At 44.4% G+C, this 25,938-nt stretch overlaps 1 protein-coding gene across 3 annotated transcripts in view; it reads left to right on the forward strand.

Moving 5' to 3' along the window:
* Positions 1 to 5,278: 5,278 nt before the first annotated feature.
* The window catches only part of DAGLA (diacylglycerol lipase alpha), a 72,697-nt gene continuing 52,037 nt past the window's right edge, over positions 5,279 to 25,938 (forward strand). For 2 of the 3 annotated variants that reach the window (XM_054026582.1, XM_054026578.1), the window contains exon 1: positions 5,279 to 7,094. The gene's annotated coding sequence lies outside the window, so the exon portion shown is untranslated. The remainder of the gene's footprint in view (positions 7,095 to 25,938) is intronic. The other variant, XM_054026581.1, reaches the window with a different exon arrangement.

The raw sequence follows: 25,938 nt of genomic DNA on the forward strand, positions 1-25,938 counted from the left end.
AGTGACTATAGGATAGGGAAATAGCCCTCACTGAGGAGGAGAGCATTTTAGTGTTGTGGTGAAAATTCAACTCTGCCTGCCTGTGCCATTACTATACAATCTGTAAATTGTGGAGCTCACTCTGTTTCTCCAGTACAATATATCATAACTTTTTATACAACCTTAGATCTGTGTAGAATCCTGTAGTGCAGGATGCTCAGCTCTTTTGATAATCAGACTGAGCACATTTAAGAGTATAACTTTAGGCATTCTTTTAAAAAACCAAACAATCCTTCCCCTAAACAACCCCCCAAAATTCTAAGTCAGTAAAATACACCATTTGCATTGCCATTGCATTGCAGGCTGGATAGCCTTCTGTCTTGGATTGTTTAGATACAACAAATCCTGCATCTTGACAGGGGGTTAGACTAGATGATCCTTGCAGTCCCTTATAACCCTATGATTACAATCAAGTCTAAGTACAAAAAACTTTAAAAATGACAAGATGATGTATGTGTAACTAATATTCTTTCAGGAGGGGGGATTGTATGGTATTGTATTTTGAGAAACAATATATGATCATGTAGACTTATAATGCAAAAGCACACAGGGGTAGAGTTACGGTTGTGAGCATAGCCCTTAATATTCTCATTTCCTGAACAGGCGTAGTTGTATGGAGGTAGAGTTCTGGTTGAGATGTCTTTCTTTTCTTTTCCATTCCCTTTTCCCTTTCCTTTCTGTTATTTCAGTGGCTTAGATCTCCTTTCCCCACAAAAAAGGGGTTTTGGCTGTTCTCCCTTCCTTCCTCCCTTGACGAATTTCTTTGTAAAAGTTGTCAAGATTCAGAGAAGGTTGACAAGCTTCAACCTTGTTTCCCTTCTCCCTTTGCAGCAAAAAGTCAGCAGGGAGAGCGGAGAGCCTCACCAGCAGATCTGCAGCAAGGGATTGGAAACTGAGAGATAGTGATTATGAGGTCCCGGTTTATTGTTCTATAGACAATGCTTTTCTTCCTGCACCCCCACCTCTGCAGCTAACTCTTTGGGTCTCTTGGAGAGGTCTGATGGGAATACTTCTCCCCAGCCTCTCCATCAGAGTTCCTGTGAGTCTCTGATGGGTAGGCCTGGTCTTGGCCCCATCACATTGGCTACAGATGTCTGTGGAACTGCAGGTGCTGGCTCCCGTATCCAGAAGGTTTAGTGTTGCTGGAGATGTTCATTCAGCAGTCAGCCTGCTTTTTGGTGTTTCCTTAAGGCTTCTGGCAAGTGGATTCACTGAAAATTACAGACTTCCAGAAGCAGGAAGAGAGCAGTGTTTATGTGGAGCCAAATATGATCTAGAATTTAAAATGTCAATATTGTTATAATCGTCATTCAATTGATTGAGGGCAGGGGCTGGGGGCAGAGCGGGGGTAAGCACCCCTGGGGAATATTAGAAGCTGGTGTCTGTGCTCCAATATCATTGGCCAGCATCTGGCTAACATTTCTCAGCACATTAAGAAACTGGTGATTATGTATTCTGTACATGTCAGCTACTTAGCAGTTATATAGTGCTTTTAATTTTCAAAGCTTTTTAGAAACAGCTAAAACACCTGCTTTACTGTGGTTTAGAAAGTCTTATTGTCTGCACATAGTTAGCAAATTCTCTTTACAGAACGGCTTTATTAATCAATAAAGTAGAATTTCACCAGAACTTCAGCAGCATCAAATGGGAGCAGGGGAAGGTCCATACTGAGCAGAGTGTATTATTGAGTGCATCACATAGTAATGAAAGCCAGGGCCGGCTCCAGGCACCAGCTGAGCAAGCAGGTGCTTGGGGCGGCCAATGGAAAGGGGCAGCACGTCGGGCTCTTCGGCAGCAATTCAGTGGAGGGTCCCTGTCCCTCTCGGAGGGAAGGACCTGCCACCGAATTGCCGCCGAAGAAGAAAGCGGTGCGGTGGAGCTGCTGCCGATCGTGATCACAGCTTTTTTTTTTTTTTTTTTTTTTTTTTTGCTGCTTGGGGCGGCAAAAACCCTGGAGCCAGCCCTGATGAAAGCCCTTCTTTCCACCAAGCAACTCTCTTCCTGTATTTCATGCCTTTGTAATATTCCTGGATCAATTTGTACTTTTTATAACCCATTCCCATGCTCCGTGCTTCTTGAGAGACATGAAGAAAAAGGGAGACATGATTTTCGTGGCCTTTATAGGACCGAACCCTTGTGAAGACCTCCGGGGCCTAAGCCTGATTTAACTGAACTGGAAAAACAGGGCCATTAAACAAGTGCAGCATCATCCCAGATGCCTCCAAAAGTTATAGGCCTGGAAAAGCAAGCACTGGGTTTTACAGAAAGGTGCTCCTCTCTGTACAGCTAGTTAATTATTCCCTCTTGTTTTGTTGGGCTCCATCCCGCTGCTGTTGGGAAGGGCATTCACATTGATCTGTCTGAGGCCCCGTCACGACTTTCTTTCTTTCCCATCTTGGGGTAGGGATTGTAGCGAGTGAGGCAGGCATTTACTGGGGTGAGAGGAGACATCAGGTGGGCTGCTGCAGAAATAAGTGTGCTGGCAGAGGAGTAACAGTGTGGTGTGTGTGTGTGTGTGCCTGTGAAATGTATCCTTATCAGAGAGCGTATTAGTATGTCTGCAGAGCCTACATGTTTCCTGGGGAGATGTGCATGTAATTGCATAGGCTTGCATGTAGGCGTTCATGTATATGTCAATAGGTGTGTGCCTTTGGAGATATGCATATGTATGGGCGGGTGCATGTGAGTGGTAGCTTGCATGGAGGTAGGTGGGGTAGCTCTGTGCCCATGTACTTGTTGGCATGCTAATGTGAAGGTGCATTAGCAGGTGTGTGGAAAGGAGATTTGTGCTTGCATGTTAGTAGGAGTGGCCTGTGTTCGTGTTCTTGCCTGAAGTCGCCAATTAAGTCTCCAGTGTATGTTTGCATGTATGTATGCCCATATGCTTTTGTTAAGTGAAGGTGTGCATGAGCACTGTATGTGTATATCCCTGTCAGAAGAGTTGTCTCACTCAAGGGGTTGTTTCGTTTGTTATACCAAGGAAGCAGGGAAGTTAATGCTGTCTCTCTTCTCAGCTGTTTATATGGGTGTGTGATTCTATGTGTGTTTGTATGTGTATGTGCTGGCACAAGTTGTTATGGATTCCTCGGGCACTGAACTCTTGGGATAGTTAGAAGCAGTCTAGCTTTTGTGTTGGTTTGGAGCTCTAAGGCATGTCATATATCTGATCTTTATCCTTTGAGACATGCTGCACTCACTTTGTGATGTATTGACACACTAGTGTAATTCCCCTTAGGGCAGGTGCAGGGAAGTGGTAAGCAGCAGATGGAATGCAGCCCATCATGCTGTGCCGGGCTTTGTTCCCATGCCAGGGCTTTACCATCACCTGTTGCCACTTTGTTCACCTGCAGCTATATTCTTCCTGGACTGATGAATTGAGGAGGAGTTACTGCAAGTGCAGGGTAGGGTTAACCGATGTCTCAGCATACCGTAGAGTAGTGAAGCACTACAGCAGGCTGAGTACAGCGAGAAGCTTGTTAGAAATAGGTTGGCAGAGGAGGCTGCCAGCAACAAAAACACAAAGAGGAAATTACTCTTTGTGGGGCTTGAATTCTTGATGCAGCAGAGCCAGGCCTTCTTCATGCAATGTGCAGAATGAGCTGCTGGTGAGGACTAAGCGTTATTTTGTACTGCAAGACTATTGCATAGCTGTAAGGAGACTATAGGTAAGGCTGAGATGGCACTTCCATTTTAAACCTTTGATTTTAGTGTCTTATAACTTTCAAAAAATAACTTCTGAGTTGAAAATCTGTGTGCTTGGCCTTAGCCTAGAGCAGGTGGACTTGTTTGGGGAGAGTTGAATGAAATTCTGTTAGACCATTTTTATTATATATATCAAATTAGATGTCAAAATAATTAGCTAGACTCTTCTACCATAGACAGTGATGATTTGATTAGCTCCTCTAGCTAAGCAAGATTGGGCCTAGTAAATGGATGGGAGAACTCCAAGAGAAAGGAGGAATCCATGTAACAATCAGTATCCATCATGTTCTGTCTTCGAAGCACTGTGCAGAAAGGAACAAATCATTTCATTAATCCTCACAATATCCCTATGCAGTAGGTAAGCTGGTATCTTCTGTGCAGCAAACTGCAGCTGCTACTTTGCCCCCCTCAGAATCTCCAGTTGCTGTTTCAGTTGCTTCTCTCCCCTTCCCACACCTTTTTTCCTTATACAGTAGAACCTCAGAGTTACAAACACCAGAGTTACGAACTAACCGGTCAACCACACACCTCATTTGGAACTGGAAGTACGCAGCCAGGCAGCAGCAGAGATGCACAACCCCCCCCCCCCCCAAAAGAAAAAAAAAGAAGCAAATACCGCTCAGTACTGTGTTAAACATAAACTACTAAAAAAAAAAAAAGGGAAAGTTTAAAAAAAAGATTTGACAAGGTAAGGAAATTATTTCTTTGCTTGTTTCATTTAAATTAAGATGGTTAAAAGCATTTTTCTTCTGCATAATAAAGTTTCAAAGCTGTATTAAGTCAGTGTTCACTTGTAACCTTTTGAAAGAACCACCATAATGTTTTGTTCAGCATTTAGAACTTTTCAGAGTTATGAACAACCTCCATTTCTGAAGTGTTCATAATTCTGAGGTTCTACTGTAATTTAAATTATAAGCATAAAAACAACTTTAAAGCAGTGTAATTGCTGAGCTTTTAATTGGAAAAAAGACAAGAAGCAATAACCCTGCTGCTCTCTTGTATGGGTGCATGAGAAACGGGCTTTAGTGAGGGGTCATAGTACTGTGCAGTGTAGTGTATGGTTTGGAAAATAATTCAGCCTAGTAGAATAGGAAGAAACTGCACTTGTTTCAATAGTTGTACATGCAAATATTGAGCACTTCATATTATTGGCCATATATCATGTGGGCATGAAGGGAGACCCTCTTGAACACAAATACAGAAGATGGCAGATTTAAGGCAAATGGAGGAGTTTCACTCTGAATTACGCAACAGAGGGTCCTGTGGCACCTTTAAGACTAACAGAAGTATTGGGAGCATAAGCTTTCGTGGGTAAGAACCTCACTTCTTCAGATGCAAGTAATGGAAATCTCCAGAGGCAGGTATAAATCAGTATGGAGATAACGAGGTTAGTTCAATCAGGGAGGGTGAGGTGCTCTGCTAGCAGTTATCTCCATACTGATTTATACCTGCCTCTGGAGATTTCCATTACTTGCATCTGAAGAAGTGAGGTTCTTACCCACGAAAGCTTATGCTCCCAATACTTCTGTTAGTCTTAAAGGTGCCACAGGACCCTCTGTTGCTTTTTACAGATTCAGACTAACACGGCTACCCCTCTGATACTCTGAATTACCTAATTTAGGCAGCTAAAACGGTCTTAGTGTTTAGTGTTGACTTAAGATAGGCTTGCTTTGCATATTGTTGGACTGTAAGTTGGCTGGCGCGGTGCCAAAGCTCTTCTTTTGCTGACTAGCCTGGGAAATCACAGGTTTTCAGGCTTTCGTATAAACCACAAGGACTGAACGCTCCTTAAGAATGACTCTGTACCAAGTGTTTAATTTGAACCCTGTCTTTTCAACTGACATAGTTTCACTAACGTGTTTCACTTAGCAGTGATATTTGGGGAAGTAAATCTGCTGGTGGATAAAGTGAGTAAATACTGTGTTCCCCTCACCCACCCTCCTCTAATCCCATTCTGGATCGCCTCCAGTTGGCCGATATTTCTGGGCTGAAGCTTCTGTGTTGGCAGTGGGGGTACCAAACTGATCCTCCTCTGTATCTGAAAACACAAGTCTTCAGGACAGAGCCAGAGGATATGATCCTGGAACCCCTTATGTGTTAAGCCTGCAGAAGCACAAGGTCCCACTCCCAGAAGGTGCTACCATGTCTGTTTGTTTTTTCCTGTGTTTGTCTTAGGATGAACCTGGCAGTGTTTGCTCAGCTGCCTTCCACCTGACTGCTGACTATTTGCAGAAGGATTTTCATGGAGTTTGTATTTCACAATGGAGGCTTTTGTTTAAACTCTCCCGATTTTTGGAAATGCAAAGTGGCAGAGGAAAGATTGGGGATGCGGGGCAAGGCAAGGACAAGAAGGTAGATTTGATGATATCCGAGATTTGGTCACCTTTCCAGGACTATGTAACTGCTGCTTCCAGAGGTAGAGAGAATGTTATTCCTATCCCTTCCCTCCAAAGCTTGTTCGTGATATTCCATGCATCACCTGAAATCACAGGTTCGTGGCTGTTGAGGTTTCCTTAGCTGCACCTGCATCTGCTGTTGGGAAAGGGATTCAGAGGCTGGAAACAGTTCTGTCTTCATTGGCTCTTTCCAAGGAATTGATGAGAAGTGCAGTGGCTTGAATTTTCACCCAGATAGGACTTTGTCAGGAATGCTGGGAGAAGGTTTAATTTTTGGTCTGGATGGAAATCTGATGAAGAGCTGGATTTTTCTTCCAACCAGGAATGGATCAGGGAGGGAATGAAGGGGCTGCATTTTCCTGTGACCGGGATGGGGGAGGAAACAGAAGAGACTTTATTCCGGATGCATTCTCCTTGGGGTTGTGAAGCACTCTGTGCTATTCCTGAGTGCTACAGAGAGTTAATAACACAGCGGACAGTGAGGTTTAGGAATCCAGCCTGTTGCTGTTTTATGGACTTGATAGTTCAATTGCTCCTTTTGTGTGGAGGGAGCGGCGGAAGATAGTGCATGTCCTCAGGACTAGAACACACACAAAGCTCTTTATTCCAGGGAGCAGCTGAGCTTCTGGCAGCGATAGTATCACATCTTCTGCACCAAGGATCGGTCTAGTGTTGTTTCCCCCATTTGATTCTGTCTTCTGACCTTCATTTCACCTTTCCAGAATGATTTGCCCAGAGTGACTCCAAAAGGCTTTCCTGAATCCATTTCCTCCACCCCCACTGGAGCAGGGAACACATGCAGTCAAGAGCTCCTATTTGCTGGTTGCATTACACTGTTTTACAGTACACTGTTCAGTAAACACTGCTCTCCCCTGGAAGGGCCTCAGCATTCTGGACTTTGCACACTGGAAGTCTTAGTGTGCCAGACATCTTACGGAGGTGATCAGGTGACTTGGTGTAAGCAAGTTTTCCTTATTCATAAGGATTTCGGTGATGTGAGGTTTGTGTGTATCCTCTGGCAAAGGGATTGAATTATGTGATTGAGCTTGGATTGGAACCCCAGGACTGATTTGAACTCTTTCTTGTAATTGTAAAGGAAATGGCAAGAGAGACTAGGGAGTACTTTTAATAGATTTTTAAATCCTCTTCAGATGGGGAGGTACTGCTGGCCTGGGCGGAGTTTCACAGCTGCATTTACAAAGGGATCAAGGAAAAATCTGGGAGTTGCCTTATACAGGACCTTGACCTGAAACTGAAGTAACCTTGTGATCTTGATCCCTTTTCGGTATAGATGTAATTAATCTCTCTTGAGTGTACCCATTGCAGAAAGAATGCGACAGTGCCCCATGAAGTTTTACCTTGTATAGGGTGACCAGATGTCCCGTTTTTAAAGGGACAGTCCCGTTTTTTGGACTTTTTCTTATATAGGCACCTATTATCCCCCATCCCGTCCCGTTTTTTCACAGTTGCTATCTGGTAACCCTAACCTTGTATATCCCAAACATATGTACAAGCCACATGTTCTGGCTTCCAGTGTGTATCTTTGCTCTACACTCTGAGGCCTTGTTTACAGTGGAATAATTAGGACCTGTAACTCGCCACTGGTGGTGATAGAACAAGTGGAAGCTGTAGCATAGACAGGGAAATGATGCTCTGTTGTCTAACCCTGTCTTGAGTAAGTTTAGATGATACAGTGGTGAAAATGTCTGAGCCCTTTCTGAATTTATAGCTACAATCAGTGCAGCTTTGTCCATGGGGAATTACAGGTCCCATATCTGCCAGTGTAGACGCAACCTGAATGTGGTATACTTAGTACTTTTAAATATGCTCAGCTGTGAGGTCCTGTTTCTCATTTGGTTGTAAGGGGGATTGTTGCCATATCAAGGCCTGTCTAGCTGGTTGTTCCCAGAAACTATAGGTCCCAAGCTAATTTTGAGTAGTTAGTAGGGGTTATATGTAATGGTTATCTCAGAACTAAAAAACTCCATTCATTGATAGTTTAGGAAACAGGAAAACCTTCCTACTATCACATTTTCTGTAGAATTTCACTTTTCATTTAAATAACTACAGTCCTACGCCACATGGTTGTGAAGAAAACCTGTACCACCTTCTTTGCAGCCTCTGTGAACTGATGAGGGCAGTTACCTAGGCAATGTAAAATCTTAGTGAGCGAGTGAGAGAGAGATTTCAGCCTATTTTTTCAAAGATGTTCACTTATTTTGTGTGCTTCAGTTTTTGTTGAGACTCATGAGACCTGGTTTTTAAGGTGACTGAAATTGCACACCCAATAACTGAGGCAACCTAATTTAGTGGACATTTTTGAAAATTGGGCCTTGACTCATTATAATCTCAATACATCAGAGTCTCTTTTCTTTTGCTTTCTTCACAGGTGTCTAATGCAATGTTCATTCCACTTTGCCACCTGCTGCTGACTGGGTAATGGAATGCCTGTAACTCAAAGGAACTTGCTTGCAGCAGGCAGGGGAGTTAAGATGGCTGTTCTAGCTCTGTATCTCTTTACTCTCTAGCTTCTTTCCATATGGTCTTTTATGTGATATTTTGCTTTTGAGTTGCTTGACTCAACAAAGCCTGGCTATCCCAATTCCTTTTCCTCTGTCTGGGTCTGAAGATGAGTATTTGTGGAGTGTTTCAGAGGCTTGAATCACCCCCACCAGCACCACTGCCAGCATATGCTTTCACCCTTGGAAGTTGCTTTTCATTTCTCACATCTTCCTTAGTCCCTCTTACTTGTCTCCTCTCTGTCTTGCTGGAGTGGAGTGGCTGCTGGAATTGCAGCTCAAGCACAGGTGCCGACTCAATGGATGCTCCAGGGCTAGAGCACCCACCAAAAAAAATTAGCTGGTGCTTAGCGTGCACTGGCAGCCAGCTTCCCACCTGCCGGTGTGGTGTCCCCGCAGATCAACTCCTCCCCCTCCCTCCCAGCGCCTCTTTCCCACCATGGATCAGCTGTTCTGTGGTGTGCAGGAGGTGCTGGGAGGGAGGGGGGAGTGGGGGATGGGGCGCGCTTGGGAGGGGGCAGGAAGAGGCAGGGTAGATGTGGGGTGGGGACGGAGTGGGGGCGGGAAGAGGCAGGGAATGATGGAGGTTTGGGGGAAGGGCATGGGTTTGAGCAGGGGTTAAGCACCCCTGGGGAAAATTGGAAGCTGGCACCTGTGAGCTCAAGATCTACCCATGGAAAGGAAGTGAGGCTGTTCTTATTGTATCCTCTGTGGGCATTTTTCCCTTTCCCAGGTGTACTCCTGCCTGACACCTGGAACATCTTTCAAGTTTCAGGGATGCCAGGAGAGATCAGTGGACTGTTAATGAATTATTGATAACTTCATTGTGGTAGCATTTTTGTTTCTTTTCTCACCATGATGTTCTTTCTGGACAGTTGGCAAGACTATCTTCTCAATCAAAGCAGGATCCTACGTGCTAATGCCTGCTCTTCCGCTGCACGCTATGAGCCGAACTGGAATTGAGAGAAGGACACAATAGAGAAAGGAAGGAATATGTGGGCACTCCTTTTATCCTCCTTTAAGGAAGCTCAGACTCACAAAGTGTTAGACAAGACATTTTGCTCAAAAAGCTGAATACTGTAGCAGACTTCACTATGTTCTGGGCTTGTTTGCTATTGTTCTTTGGTTCTTTGGACAAAGAGAGTGAATTGACACCAGGTAAAAATAAAGTTTTTTTTTCAGAAGCAACATATAATTGACCCATGGAATTTGCTGTCACATGATATTATGGAAGCAAAAAAAGTCCAAAGGGCTTGTGTACATGGCTGGCAGGGAGTGATTTCTAGAGCACATCAACAAGTTGTGCACTAACTAGCCCATGTAGACCCAGCTAGCGTGAACTAAAAGTTCCCTAGTGCGTATGAACATAGTGCTGTTTCAGTATTATTGCAATAGTCCACCCTTTGGTGAGAAAAGCATAGATAACTGCACAGTTAGGTTCATTTTAAGAGATTTTATGCCCTTTATCTGAAACATCTAGAATTGGATACCAGATGAGCTGTGCCATTGACCTATTCTTGTCTGGCAATTCTTTTCATCACACTCTACTTGCTCCTGGGTAAGGCAACAGATCTTGCTTACTCTTCACTTGCTGTGCACTGGCCCAAAACAGACATGTCTTTCGGATGGAGTTCCTAACTAAACTATCTCAAGGCCTGGTAGGCAGGGGTCGTGGCTGAAGGAGATACCAAGTTCCCATTTCCCACACACCACTTCTTCTCTTTGGTGAGCTCAGCTGCTTTTGTTGAGGGTAATGGTTTTGTCTCATTCACATACTCTTTTTTGTTTTAGTAACCTTGGTTCTGATTTTTGTTCTGAATGGTTTCCTGCTGCTTTTTCATACTTCCTACCATAGACTCATTGCAGCCTGTAACATTGGGCTTAGTGGAATCGTGCTATGTGTGACTAGCCCATGTTTCCTATGTACCATTAGTTTATGGAGCAGGAATTCTTAATCTGCTTTTCCTCCCCTAGAAGTTGGTCTCTTGTTGTTGGTCATAGATACTTTGTAATTTGTACTCTCAGTCTAGAAACGTTAATGACCATAGAGAAGTGGTGCAATCTGAGGAATTAAGCTCAGGATTGCAAATCAGAATGTGACTGTGTGTTCTGATCCTGGTTCTTCCACTAAGATTTTGGGCAAGTATTTTATCCTCTGTGTCTTTGGGTACATCTACACTACAGGGGGGAGTCGATTTAAGATACGCAAATTCAGCTACGTGAATAGCGTAGCTGAATTCGACGTATCGCAGCCGACTTACCCCGCTGTGAGGACGGCGGCAAAATCGACTTCTGCGGCTTTCTGTCGGCGGCGCTTACTCCCACCTCCGCTGGTGGAGTCAGAGCACCGATTCGGGGATCGATTGTCGCGTCCCGACGGGACGCGATAAATCGATCCCCGAGAGGTCTATTTCTACCCGCCGATTCAGGCGGGTAGTGTAGACCTAGCCTAAGTTCCCTCCCATAGTTAAAAGTCTGCACAGCTGTTTGAAACTACAGAGTGCTGTATTGCTAAGTTTTCTTATTTCCATAATTGGGGCTACAGCTCTCCTGTCCCTCTCCGTGAGTTATGCAAGAAGTTCTCTTCTCCCCCACCCCTCCTTGCCTCTCTTTACTGACTGGCTTCTGGCACTGCGCTGAAGCAATGGCACTCCTGCAGTGACATGCGATCCTGACCCTACACTTGAGTGCTCAGTGATTCCTTGTTTTCTCATGTCCGCAGCTGCTGGAGAAAAGTCTGTAAATGAGAGGGAGAGGTGGGAGCAAGGAGGAAAATATTTTTGGCTTAATAAACCATCAAGGCAATCAGCTGGGACATTCCATCAAGACTTTGATTATACACCGAACTGTACAATTCATTGAGAAACATACACACCCCGGAATTGTGTAAAGGAGTACACCATGGTCCACACAGGCCTCTTTGTGTAAGTCTCTCTTCTGGAGCCTGATTAGTTAAATCAGCAGAAAATAACTTTTAATATAATGCCCCTTTTAGAGGATTATGGCACATTTGAGCTGGAAGGTTCCATGGCAGCTGAGAGTTGCAGAAGAAAAGAAGTAATGTGCCCCAACCCCCTGTCCCAGCCCTGATCCCCCCTCCTGCACCCCAAATCCCTCATCCCCAGCCCCACACCCCCACCTGGAGCCCTCCCTCCCTCCCTCCCCCCGCACTCCAACCTCCTGCCCCAGCTTGGTGAAAATGAGCGAGTGAGTGAGGGTGGGGAGAGTGAGTGACGGAGGGGGGATGGAGTGAGTGGGGGTGGGACAAGAGTGTTCAGTTTTGTGTGAGTAGAATGTTGGCAACCCTAGTTCAGTATAAAGACTCCAGAGACCTCCAGGGAAAAGAAAAGTTACTGAGGAAGCGAAGGGATTGGCAGTGTTGGTAGGGGAGGGTGTGGCTGTGACAGAAGAGATAAAGAGGTTTGGGAGAATATCCTATCAGGCACAGCAGAGATGATCACAGGGCTCATAACTAGAAAATTAGAGGATCAGAGAGTTTAAATAGATCTTTTAAAATTGGGTTAGCTGATTAAATCAGAAATGGTCTAGAAACTGCTTCCCATTGTCTGCCATCATCTCCCCTCTGGGATCAGGGAGAGGGGTTGTCAGAGGTGGTGGGAAGCACTTTCTGTATAATCAGAGGACCAGGCAGAGGTCAGAGGCCTGTTACATAGGTTTGTGCAGAAGATATATGTATACAGATGATGTGCTGTATGTGTGTGCAGAATGTACTGTGTGATGTGTGTGGGTGTTGTGGAGGAGGGGTGTGTGCTGGGTATTCAGAAGTGTAGTGATTTGGAGGGTCTGTTTGTGAAGAGAAGGGCTCTTAGCTCTCGGTTGCCAGAGGCTGTAGATGAGGTTTGAATATGACACAAGTTCACAGAAATCCTGGGCTTGAGAGAGATGAGAATCGGTTTCCTGCCTGCTCTTCCCTACCTCAGACATCTTCAAAACTCACATGCAAGAAAAGTCCTGTCTTTGTTGCCCCCAGCCATAGCAGGTGGTTCTCTAGCTATGTACCGGGAGCAGAGTGAGACTGATGAGGATGATAGCCTCTTACCCTGCTGCTGCTGCCGCCATTAGAGAAGGGCTACCAGTAGGAGCTCCTGGGAGAAAAGGAGGCATTTAATCTCTGCACCCCCATCAGCATCAGTATAGGGTGATGCTGGTACCCGTGCTTCTCCTTTTCATCTGTGGGCTATGTGGAGCAGAGTTCAATTGGCAGGATTTGACTGCTTCTGTGACGATGCAGTGTGCAGGAGTAGCATCAGCATCAGTAGCACAGGCACAATCCACTTATGGGTGGGGAAGGAAAGGGAGACTGACAGAGCAAGAGGGAAGTATACCCATTGTGTAGTCAGCATTAGCAGTAGTTTGGGTGTCGGTTTGGTCCCTTGTTTCTTCGGCCATCAGGGAGTAGAGTGTGCTGCGGAGACAGTGGGCTCAGTCCTAGCAGGGAGGGAGCATCCTGCACTTTTCTTTAGCTGACTGGAGGAGCAGTGTTGACCCAAGCTTCAGAAAGAGCCGTCTGCAGCAGGAGGGTGGGTTTTGGCTACACTAGAACATTTTAAGGCCGCTAGATAATAAAAGGGGAGAACCAGGTGGGGATCTGTAAACCAGTGCAGACAAGGGAAGCATTGGAAGACGTGAAGATTGAAAGGGAAGGAGGGGAAAGAGAGACTGGCGGCAACAATGGAAGAGTGGGTTGGAAGAGGAAGAGAAATGCATGTAATGGAAAGGATGGGGTAAAGACAGGGAAGGCAAGCTTGTAGCAGTGGTGATGGAAAGAAGTGTTTTGTGCATATTTCTAGCTGATCTTGGTGTGTGTGTATTGGAAATGCATGTATGTATACTATGTGTAGCGGAGATGTGTGTTTACTGTCGAGTGGAATGCAATTTTTAGTGCTCGTATGTGTGTATGAGAGGTGCCCTGTGCATAGGGGAGTGCAGGTTTTAGAGGGTCTGTGTGAGGTGACTGGGATTCTGGGTTGTCGTACTGCAGTGCTGAGCCCTGGAGAGTGTTATTTATAGCAGCAGCCGCTGAGGCAGGAAAAGTTTGCTCAAGCTGTCATTTGTGTGAGTCTCCCTCCCTCCCTCTCTTGCTTCCTTCTGATTTTCACTGTAATTAGTGAGCTTTCCATGAGTGGAGTCAGGAGCTGGCATCTTCCTTTGGAAAGACAGCATTTTTCATGCAGGAATGAGAAGAGTTGACCCTCTGGGACTCTTTAGCTGTGTTCCCTGCTGTATCTTGAGCGACTTTCTGCACCCAGATTCCGAGGTAGAATTAGAAGGGAAGGGTATTGCTGCAGACCCCTTCTTATGTTCCAGCTGCAAAACCCTGTTTTCTAGAGTCCACAATCAGAACCTAAATGCTCCCTTTGGGCTTAGATGTGACAGCAACATTTGTTTGTCGAATGAGAAGCTAAAATAATTCTGTCTGTTTTAGCGTTCAGGCTTGGGAACAATGTGTTTGCTGATAGGAGGCCATTCTGTGCTCATTTTCTTCTAGAATCTGCTTCCTCTTTAAAACAGAAAAGGTTCCTGTTGAATGCAGCAAATAAAAAGGACAGAGTGATAGCAGCAAAGGGTCACTGCACAGGTCTAATATACACACACTGCACATGTGTATTTCTACAGTACACACTAGCAGCTTCTTCTTTGGCAGGTGATATAAGGTCTCCCCTTCTAAATATACCACTATTGAGTAAGGAAAGAAAATATCAGGTTGGGGCTGCAACTCTGTTGTGCTTCAGGCCTTTTGCAAAAATTGGGCAGTTCTTGTGCTTTTCAGATACATTTTTGCATATCTCAGAAAGTACAAGAGCACATGCATAAATGGATAGGGTCATAGAGTTTAAAGCCAGAAGGGACCACCCGGTCATCTAGTCTGACCTCCTGCGTACCACAGGTCGCCAATACCAACCAACATCCGCACATTAAACCCAACAACCAAAATTAGACCAAAGTATTACAGCCCACAGAAGAGGAAACTATTATGTGCCATGGGTGGAGAATAGGAGGGAACGAGGTGCATCAATGCCCAAGGCCCTTGTAATGCTAGTGAATTGATTAAGTGAGATCTATATACTCAGATAATCCCGGCAAGTGACCCTCATTTCATGCTAAGGAGGAAGGTGAAAAAACCCCAAGGTCACACTGCCAATCTGAACTGGCGGGAAATTCCTTCCCAACCCCCATATATGGTTGTCAGTTAGACTCTGAGCATGTGAGCAACAACTAGCTAAGCATGTGAGAGAGAGACTACTCAGTGCCACCTCAAAGCACTGGCCCACCCCATCCAGTGTGCCATCTCCAGCCATGGCTATCCCTATGCTTCAGAGGAAGGAGACCAAAAAACAAACAAACCCCAGAATACATCGGGGAGAAAATCCCTTCTTGACCCCTTCAGGTGACCAGCTGAAACCCTGAAGCATGCGCTTTAGGAACATAAGACTCAAACTAGAAGGGTTCCCTTAAGGCTGCTGAGCCCTGCCCCCACCATCACAAGCAATCCTGTTCATAAATTTGTCCATCTCTCTCTTAAAATGAATTAAATTGTTCGCTCCTATGGGGAGGCTGTTCCAGAACCTCACTCTGATGGTTAGAAATCTTCTTTCGATTTCTGGCCTGAATTTGTTCATGGACAGATTATATCCATTGTTCTTGTGCCAGTACTGTCCTTGTGGCACTTCATGGAAACATAGGTACAGGTCCAAACATCCACCCCAGCCTGTACATGCAAACACTCATGCTTATTCATTGTCGTGCACATGTCCTTCACTAGACAGAGCTCCTGTTACTTTGGCATTTGATCACAGCTTCCTTAATGCAGTAGGGAAAATGTTAAAAGTGAAACTGTATACCTTGTGATGTTGTTATGTGGCCTAGATTAGTCCTGAGCTGAAAGAAGCCCTGTCTTGAAAAGCAATGTTCCTCTGGACTTCAGAAGATCATTCAGTGTGGTGTCTCACAGAATCTTACTGGAAAAGTGAATTCCAGCTACTTTAGATAAGAGACCAGATACATGGAGTGAAAAGTAGCTGGAAAGTTGTATCCAGGTGGGAAATGTTGCAATATATAGAGTTAGGGAGAAGTTTCAAAGGGGGGGGGGAGGGAGTGCTGTAAATATTGATGCTGGGTTACGTTTTATTAAATTTTATTAATGATGAAGAAAAGAATAAATGAAAACTATGCGTGATCCTAAATTGGAATAAATTGCAAATGCCTTGGGCATTGGTGCACCTCGTTCCCTACTGTTCTCCACCCAGGGCACAGAAATAATAAAGAGGCATCTAAAAAGTCCAGAAATATGGTCAGGAAATAAAATGAGATTTCCATCTAGAAAAATGCAGGCTAATACTTCTAAGAATAACCCAGTGCAGGGGAGAAAACTGGAGGGCAGGAATGCTAAGGGAGACTTAGGGGTGATAGTGAACAGCTAATGTAGATATGTGTTTGCAATGCAATATGGCAGCAAAAAACATTGGGATTTTGCAGAGGAATTATGCCACAGAGAAGCTATTTGATAGCCCCTCTTTCAGAGACTGATGATGGCACCTGGGGTCAATGGAAGTTATTCCTGTCCTGAAGGATGTCTCTATAATAATATGTAATTGTCCTAGGTACTCCTTAGTAGATAATTGGAGAGAATTTCAAGAGCACTTTCAAAAAGAAAAAGATTAAGGGAGCTGGAGGGATTGATTTATGAGGAAAGGTTTTAAAAGCTAAGTATGTATTAGCTTGACTAAAAGACAGTGGTGAGGGAGGGATATGTAACTGTCTTCAAGTATCTTACATAAAAATTAGGAGGGAGAGGAAGTGTTTATGGTTGTCTGTGGGAAAATAATGGGCTAAAATTGACCAAAGGACAGTTTATATTGAGTATTAGGAAACATTTCTTAATGATGAGAGTGGACTGGAAGAGCATCCCAAGGAAGTAGTGCAAGCTTGATTGTTTGTCATTTAAAACAAAAAGTAGAAAGAGGAATCCCAAACTCAGATCCTAGGTAATCTAGGTGCTTTCAGGAAATAATAAATAGAATAAATAGGTTTGTCAGAATTAGATTTGTATTTTTTTTTTATAATTTTGACAGATAATATTGATGTTTATTTTAAGAATTTTTTATTTTATCAACTTAAATTTTCACAGTTGTGCAAGATCATGGGTTTTAAGCATTGTTATTTTTTAATCTATCTAAATAGTCACAGTTGGAGGATATTATGGGGGAATGTCAGACAATAATTATTTAAAGACAGTAGATATTGAGATTCAAAAAGTTAAAGCTTTATAATCATTAAAACACAAATTGTTAACATCACATGTCAAAATATACAAAGTAAATATCCTTAAATCAAACTCTAATAAGTTCTCACACAGCATTTTTCTTACATCGTCTATCTGTAGATTTTGATTATTATAGATGGAAATAATTTTGTTTTGTGTGTGTACAGTGAAATTGGCGTTTACTGACATTTACCAGTAAAAATGGAATGATTTCAAGCCTAACTACAGCAGACAATCTTGCATTGGTCCTGGGGTACATGGACTAGAAACTAGATGACCTTAATAGGTCTTTTCTGTGTCTAATTTCTAGGAGTCTAAGATGCATGTTCCTCCTCTCCAAAGCAGAGAATGTGAAACAAAGCAACCAGTCTCCATAAGATTCAGCTGGTTTGAGAGATCAGCAGATGACACATTCAGTGCAAATGTAAAATAACTTTGAGACCAATGAACCAATGTAAGGACCAGGCATTACATTATAAATGGAACTATCAGGCCAACATACACTGATCAGGAATAGGATTATGGGGAAATCTTTGAACCTCTGAGCCCAGTGCTCAGCTGAAGTAAATGAGCATAAAAACATGTCCACCTTAAGTCTTATAACAGTATCTAAAGCTACTTTCCCACATAGTTACAGCCTACCAGGGTTGCAATACAGTTTGCATCTGTGTTTGATACAGTTAAAAATCATGTTATGGTCCCCAAACTGTGGGACGGGTCTCCCTGGGGGGCATGGAGGGCCTGGGCCAATAGCCAAGGGAGGCAGGGAGGGAGCCCCACCCACCCCACCCACCCCACCTCCAGCTCTGCTCCAACCCCAGCCTCGGCTCCCAGCTCTGTGCCTGGCCCCGTTCCCAGCCTCAGTGCGGCTCCGCACTCTGCCAGGGGCCCAGCTGCTGGCCCCCACCACAGCCCGACTGCAGTTCCATTCCCGGCCAAGGGTAATGCTGGGGCAGGGCCAGGAGCAGAGCCACACCCAGCTGCAGCTCCACCCCTATCCCAGCCTTGGCCCCTGGCATTGGCTCCAGCCCAGGCCCCGTGCCCAGCTCCAGCCCCACCCCCAGCTGTGGCCCCTTACCCCTGTCTGCGTTTTCCCCTCTCCCTTCCTGAGCTGCGTCCCTGCTCCTGGCCCTGGCTCCGGGGGGGGGGGGGGGGGGGGGAGGGGCATGGACAGGGTAAGGGGGGGCACAACCCTCAAAAGTTTGCAGACCACTGTACTATAGACTATATCACACTGTCTGGAACGGTTCACGACTGTTAGTGCCTATCTCAGGGCAGAATGCCAAAAACAGGGCAGACACCCCAAACTGGTGGTATGTTCTGTAATTAGATTTCCCCAACCGAGTAACAAATGTGAACTCCCGGATCACTATAACTCAGGGGTGGCCAACCTGAGCCTGAGAAGGAGCCAGAATTTACCAATATACATTGCCAAAGAGCCACAGTAATACGTCAGCAGCCCCCCATAACACCCCTCCCCCCCGCCGCTCCCAGCACACTGGCAGCCCTGCCGATCAGCGCCTCCTGAAAGAGTCCCGATCATCTGTTTCATGGCATGCAGGAGGCTCGGAGGAGGAAGAGCGTGGGCATAGCAGGCTCAAGGTAGGGGGCAGGAAGGGATGGAGTGGGGGCAGAGCCAGCGTTTGAGCAGTGAGCACCCCCCAGCACATTGGAAAATTGGCACCTGTAGCTCCAGCCCTGGAGTCCGTGCCTATACAAGGAGCAACATATTAACTTCTGAAGAGCGGCATATGGCTCTGGAGCCACAGGTTGGCCACCCCTGCTCAGGGCCGGCTCCAGGGTTTTTGCCACCCCAAGTGGCACAAAAAAAACAAAAAGTCGCGAGCTGCAGCGGCAATTCGGTGGACGGTCCTTCGCTCCGAGCGGGAGTGAGGGACCGTCCGCTGAATTGCCACCGAATAGCTGGACGTGCCGCCCCTCTCCAGAGGGGCCATCCCAAGCACCTGTTTGGCAAGCTGGTGTCTGGAGCTGGCCCTGCCCCTGCTATAACACTACAACCTTGGAGTCACAGACAGTCCCCTTAGGCTCTCCAGTCTATCTTGCCACCCAAGCAAGCTGGACTTTGTGATAAATGGTCACTTACACCAAAAATCACAAAATATTCAGATTGTTCCCAATCCCAAGAGACCAGTCACTTACCCTGGATCAATTTGTACTTTAGATCTCACACCAAAGACAACTACTGTAACTAATCCTGTAATAACCTAACTAAAGATTTACTATCTAGGAAAAAGAAATAAGAGTTATTTACAGGTTAAAGCAAGCAAACATATGCACATTAGTTAACATATATGGTTCCTAAAGATGACGGAGATGCAGTAATCTATCAGTTTCAAAATGTCTTTCAGGGTGAACTCAGGGGTAAACCCTAGGGATCTCTGCCTTAGTTTAGAGCAGGGGTCGGCAACCTTTCAGAAGTGGGGTGCCGAGTCTTCATTTATTCACTCTAATTTAAGGTTTCGCGTGCCAGTAATACATTTTAACGTTTTTAGAAGGTCTCTTTCTCTAAGTCTATAATATATAACTAAACTATTGTTGTATGTAAAGTAAATAAGGTTTTTTAAATGTTTAAGAAGCTTCATTTAAAATTTAAATTAAAATGCAGAGCCCCCCGGACCGGTGGCCAGGACCCAGGCAGTGTGAGTGCCGCCGAAAATCAGCTCAAGTGCCGTTTTCGGCACCCATGCCATAGGTTGCCTACCCCTGGTCTAGAGTCTCTGCTCCTGTCCGAGTTCAAACAGCAAGGAGATGAAAAATTGTCTTGTGACTCTGTTTTATCTTTTACATTTAGTCTTCCAATCCATGAGACCAGCTTCTTTGCATCCTTGCACGTAGCATTTCCATGGCGTGATAGGGCCATTCACCAATCCTTTGTATTGTGATGTTCCTTAATGGCCTATTTAATCTTGACAGGTATTCTTAATGGGCGGAGGAGGGGAGAATGATTCGCATGCCTGGGTTCACAAATTCAGAGCAAACATTTTCAAACTTATAAAGCAAAACTTACATATTCCCTTATAGCATGGAATATAGACATTAAAAGTGAGATTAATGCACGCAGCAATTTACAAGCATTTCATAAAGTCTAAAAACATTCTTCTAAGACTAATACCTATTTTAAGCAATATTGTAGTAAGAAAATAGCCTGTTTAAAGTAAATAAGGCAGTCTAATTGGCACTCAAATATTCTGTTTCATAAGTATCATTTCCTAGTATAGCCAGCCCTAGCAGACATCACCAAGCCCTTTGTTTTTCTTACTGTAGGCAAGTTGAGAGTTGTATAGTTTACAAGCATGAATTAGTATATTTTGAATACGCCCTTAGGATATTATAACAAAACCACAAACTACCATCTCCAGTGCATGTGTCATGGTAAAATTAACAACCTTTGGGCTGATGCCTTTGTAGCATACGCGCAAGGGGGCTGATTTTCGGATGTAGTGAACACTTGTAGCTCCCATTACCTTCAGTGGGGTTTGTGTGCTCTCAGTATATCTGAAAATCAGGTCCATGCTGCATCTGCAAACTCTCTTACAAATGTCACAACCTCAATCTTATTTCTTCTCTCAACACGCTCTCCCTATCCCACTCACAGTGACGGAATCATCAGGCACCAATATCCCTAAAAGCTGCCTGTTGGCTCATGGCAGGTTGTAGAACTCTGTGGAGAAGTTTTAGGCCATGTCTCCATTACCGAACTTTCAGCGGCACTGCTGTAAGCTCACTTGTGTAGCTGCTCTATGCCGATGGGAAAGAGCTCTCCTGTCAATATAATAAAACTACCTGAACGAGTGGCGGTAGCTATGTCGGTGGGAGAAGTTCTCCTGCCGAGATAGCGCTGTGCACACGAGTGCTTATGCCAGCAAAACTTGTGTCGCTCAGGGGTGGGTTTTTTCACACCCTTGAATGACATAAATTTTGCCAACATAAGTGGTAGTGTAGACATGGCTTGAGCGAAACCTTGTAATGTCTGTCATTTTAAACACAGTTTTCTGGAATTACTAGGATGGTATTTTAGCTCAAGCTTGGAATCATCAGCTCAGATTCTGGTCTTGTAAGCACCAAATGTGGGTAGTTGCAGACACTGGCATTGACACACCACCTGTGTGTTGTTTTTAACCAAATTAATGTCACTAGACTTTGATCATCTTCCAAATGCAATGGTTAGTCTTAACCATTTCCAAGGCAGCATTATCTGTTGGGTTTGTCAAAGTCATTCCTTGGTGAGTAATACATGGAGATGTTTTGTGTTCAGTTATTCTAGTAAATATGAAACTCTGAGATCAGTCTGACCCATTCTGATTAAAGGCAAAAGTCCCAATATTTGAGTGGAAGCAAGACTGGGCCCACTGTCAGCAGTTTCCATAGTTCACAAAACTTCCTCTTTCCTGGACTTGGGAAGCCAGTTTAGGACTTAGAAACCTGATTAGTTTCTTCACTTTTGGTGATCACTAGCAGGCATATTCTGACTAGTTTGTCACAAACCACCAGTGCTGTGCTGCCAATATTTTAATAAGTGTGTGTGTACCCCCCCCGCTTCAAAAATGTCCCTCCTGGTTCTATGATAAATCCTTGCACTGGGGGTACATCTACACTACAGGGGGGAGTCGATTTAAGATACGCAAATTCAGCTACGTGAATAGCGTAGCTGAATTCGACGTATCGCAGCCGACTTACCCCGCTGTGAGGACGGCGGCAAAATCGACTTCTGCGGCTTCCTGTCGACGACGCTTACTCCCACCTCCGCTGGTGGAGTAAGAGCGTCGATTCGGGGATCGATTGTCGCGTCCCGATGGGACGCGATAAATCGATCCCCGAGAGGTCTATTTCTACCTGCTGATTCAGGCGGGTAGCGTAGACCTAGCCTGGGTGTGTCCACTCATAGAAGGGAGGGTTATGGGATTGAGGAATCTACTCGTTTGTTTCCCCATTTAGACAAAAATGCTTTCTCATAGCCACAACTGAAAAAATGTTTTCTTGCATGGAATCATGTGGTGCATTCTGTTATGAATCTGAGTCCTGGGGACAAATCCTGTTGGCCAGGGATAGTTTAGCAGTATCCAGAGAGGGGGTGCCTCCAGAGACAGAGAAATCATTCCAACTTCTCTTTAATTTGGTTGATCCTCCATCCTGCCTTTCACTGCTGATTGTAAGGCCCTGGGAGGGAAGAGCAATATTGCAATTAGCAAAAGTGTAGCTAGCTAGGGAATTGATTGTCTCCATGTAGGACTCCCTCTGATCCCTGCGCCAAAACCACCATAAATTGTAAAATAGTCTCAGCATTTTTTGCAGAAATGAAACAATTGCTGCAAAATAGATATTGAGCGAACACCTCAGCAGCTCAAATGTTGCTGTATGTTTGTCTCAAGGGATTGCAAAAAGAGGCTCCTTTCAAAGAACATAATGAACTTGGTAAAGAACACCTTCATGCCTTAAGATAGCATTAATACTGGCCAGTCAGCTCTAGAAAAGCAAGCAAGGTACTAGGTCGGTAAGGTGATACTGTGGCTATAGGAGGCATTTGTTGGATTTCACCTTGGATACTATGGGCATTGCCTGGTCCCATCCCATGGGAATAAGTTAATCAAACAGTGTTGTCAACTTTCATAATATTTTGTTCATGGGGTCATGTTATTAGGTGAGAATCTCACTTTTTTTTTTTTTTTTTTAATGAAAGCTGAATTTCTAGCCTTCATGGTTGAAGAAAATACGTGAATCCTAAAGGCTAAAAACCCAGAAGACAAAAAGAATCCCAAATTTACTATTTCTAAAAACTCATGATTTTTGAGCCTATTTCATGATTTTTTGAAGCCTGACTAATAGTTGTAGATTGCTTGGCGTTGGCCATAATATTATTGCTTAAGAGAAATTGATACAGTGATAGTTAGGCCCTGTGTCGGATACTGTATGCAGTGCTGTGAGCACTGTCCTACAGCAGTGATTCTCAAACTTTTTTTTCCATGGACCACTTGAAAATTGCTGAGGGTCTCAGCAGACCACTTAATGATCTTTCCAAATGTTGTTTGTACTATTAGCTAACTATTGTAAAGCACTTTGGATAAAAGCGCTATATATAAAAAAACTTAATAATAATTAACTTTTTTTGTTCTACAAATAAAAGCACACTACTCATATTTTAATATCAGTAGTCTTACCTTTCTAATGCGATGGATGTGCCCTCTCTCCCCCACTGCAGCAGTCCCTGAGCTGGGGATGGGAAGGATGGGGGGGGGTCTCTCCCCCGCCACAGAGCTGAGGCTGGGAAGGAGGGCCGTCTCCCCCCAGCAGCCGCAGCCCTAGAGCTGGGGAAAGTCGCCTCTTTCTCTGGCCGCCGCAGCCCTGCAGGTCCCAAATTCCCACCACCTCCTCTTCTCACCCCACTTCCCTCTCCCACCTACTCCCTCTTCCCCCAAGGCCACCACTTCACCTTACATGTGCATCTTCTCCAGAGTCCAAGCACCTAATTAGTGGAGCCATGCCTGTGCGGTTCCACTAATTAGATGGGTGGCCCTTTATTCTCTCATGTGCGGCCACCCAGGCACGCACCTTAGAGGGAACCATCCGCGGACCACCTGAATGGAGCTCGCGGACCACAGTTTGAGAACCACTGTCCTACAGGAAAATAATTGTCTTGGCGAGGAGAGTGAAGATGATACCGCTTCTGATTAATCTAATTTAAAGAAAAGGTTTAGAGAGTTGGGTTTATTCTAGGGCTGTCAAGCAATTAAAAAAATTAATCGCGCTTAATCGTGCTGTTAAGCAATAATAGAATACCATTTATTTAAATGTTTTTGGATATTTTCTACCATGTCAAACTTTAGAGCCTACAGGTCCAATCAGTCCTACTTCTTCTTCAGCCAATCGCTCAGACAAACAGGTTTGTTTACATTTGCAGAAGGTAATGTTGCCTGCTTCTTGTTTACAATGTCACCTGAAAGTGAGAGCTAGCCAGCGCTGCAAGATATTTACATGCCAGATGCGCTAAAGATTATGTCCCTTGATGCTTCAACCACCATTCCAGAGGACATGCGTCCATGATGATGACGGGTTCTGCTCGAAAATGATCCAAAGCAGTGCGGACCAACATATGGGGGGAGGCATAGCTCAGTGGTTTGAGCATTGGCCTGCTAAACCCAGGGTTGTGAGTTCAATCCTTGAGGCGGCCATTTAGGGATCTGGGGCAAAAATCTGTCTGGGGATTGGACCTGCTTTGAGCAGGGGGTTGGACTAGATGACCTCCTGAGGTCCCTTCCAACCCTGATATTCTATGATTCTAAGTTCATTTTCATAATTTGAATCAGATGCCACCTGCAGAGGTTGATTTTCCTTTTTGGTGGTTAGGTTCTGTAGATTCCGCATTGGAGTGTTACTCTTTTAAGACTTCTTTTAAGATGTTCCACACCTCATCCCTCTCAGATTTTGGAAGGCACGTCAGATTCTTAAATCTTGGGTCGAGTGCTATAGCTATTTTTAGAAATTTCACGTTGGTATCTTCTTTGCGTTTTGTTAAATTTGCAGTGAAAGTGTTCTTAAAACAAACAACATAGAATCATAGAATATCAGGGTTGGAAGGGACCTCAGGAGGTCATCTAATCCAACCCTCTGCTCAAAGCAGGACCAATCCCCAACTAAATCATCCCAGCCAGGGCTTTGTCAAGCCTGACCTTAAAAACCTCTAAGGAAGGAGATTCCACCACCTCCCTAGGTAACCCATTCCAGTGCTTCACCACCCTCCTAGTGAAAAAGTTTTTCCTAATATCCAACCTAAACCTCCCCCACTGCAACTTGAGACCATTAGTCCTTGTTCTGTCGTCTGCTACCTCTGAGAACAGTCTAGATCCATCCTCTTTGGAACCCCCTTTCAGGTAGTTGAAAGCAGCTATCCCCCCTCATTCTGCAACATGTGCTGGGTCATCATCCAAGACTGCTATAACATGAAATATATGGCAGAATCAGGGCAAAACAGAGCAGGAGACATACAATTCTTCCCCAAGGAGTTCAGTCACAAATTTAATTAACGCATTATTTTTTTAACGAGTGTCATCAGCATGGAAGCATGTCCTCTGGAACAATGGCTGAAGCATGAAGTGGCTTATGAATCTTTAGCACATCTGGCACGTAAATATCTTGCGACACCAGCTGCAACAGTGTCATGCGAACACCTGTTCTTACTTTCAGGTGATGTAAATAAGACACGGGCAGCATTACATCCCATAAATGTGAACAAGCTTGTTTTCTCTTAGTGATTGGCTGAATAAGAATTAGGACTGAGTGGACTTGTAGGTTCTGAAGTTTTACATTGTTTTGTTTTTGAGTGCTGGTATGTAACAAACAAAATCTACATTTGTAAATTGCACTTTCATGATAAAGAGATGGCATGACAGTACTTGTATGAGGTGGATTGAAAAATACTCTTTCCTTTGTTTATCATTTTTACAGTGCAAATATTTGTAATAAAAATAATATAAAATGAGTAGTGTATACTATGTATTCTGTGATGTAACTGAAATCAATATATTTGAAAATGTAGAAAAACATTTAGAAAAAATATTTAATAAATTTCAGTTGGTATTCTATTGTTTAACAGTGCGATTAATTTTTTTGAGTTAATCACGTGAGTTAACTGTGATTAATTGACAGCCCTAATTTATTATCATGAGGGAAAGGGGGCCTTCTAGGGGTGACTGATGGAGACTTTTGAAATTCCAAAAGGGATCAGTATTTTGAAATTCCAAAAGGGATTGCAGTAAAGCTGCTGGAGCATTCAGCTATGTAGAAGATGTCACCTCGACTTGAGGAAATAGGGAACTTGGGAGAGCTACTTCGCACTAAGGGGAAAGAAGTATGTGGAGTAAGGGACCAAGGGGATGATTTAAGTTTGGACAATGGAAGTGCTCAGAAGACATCTTGATTTGTGTCTGCAGCATGATGAGGCATGGGAAACGGATTTTTGTGAGAAAGCAGAAGGCAGGAATAA

This window comes from Malaclemys terrapin, chromosome 4, assembly GCF_027887155.1.
Source record: "Malaclemys terrapin pileata isolate rMalTer1 chromosome 4, rMalTer1.hap1, whole genome shotgun sequence".
NCBI classification, from domain to species: Eukaryota; Metazoa; Chordata; order Testudines; family Emydidae; genus Malaclemys; species Malaclemys terrapin.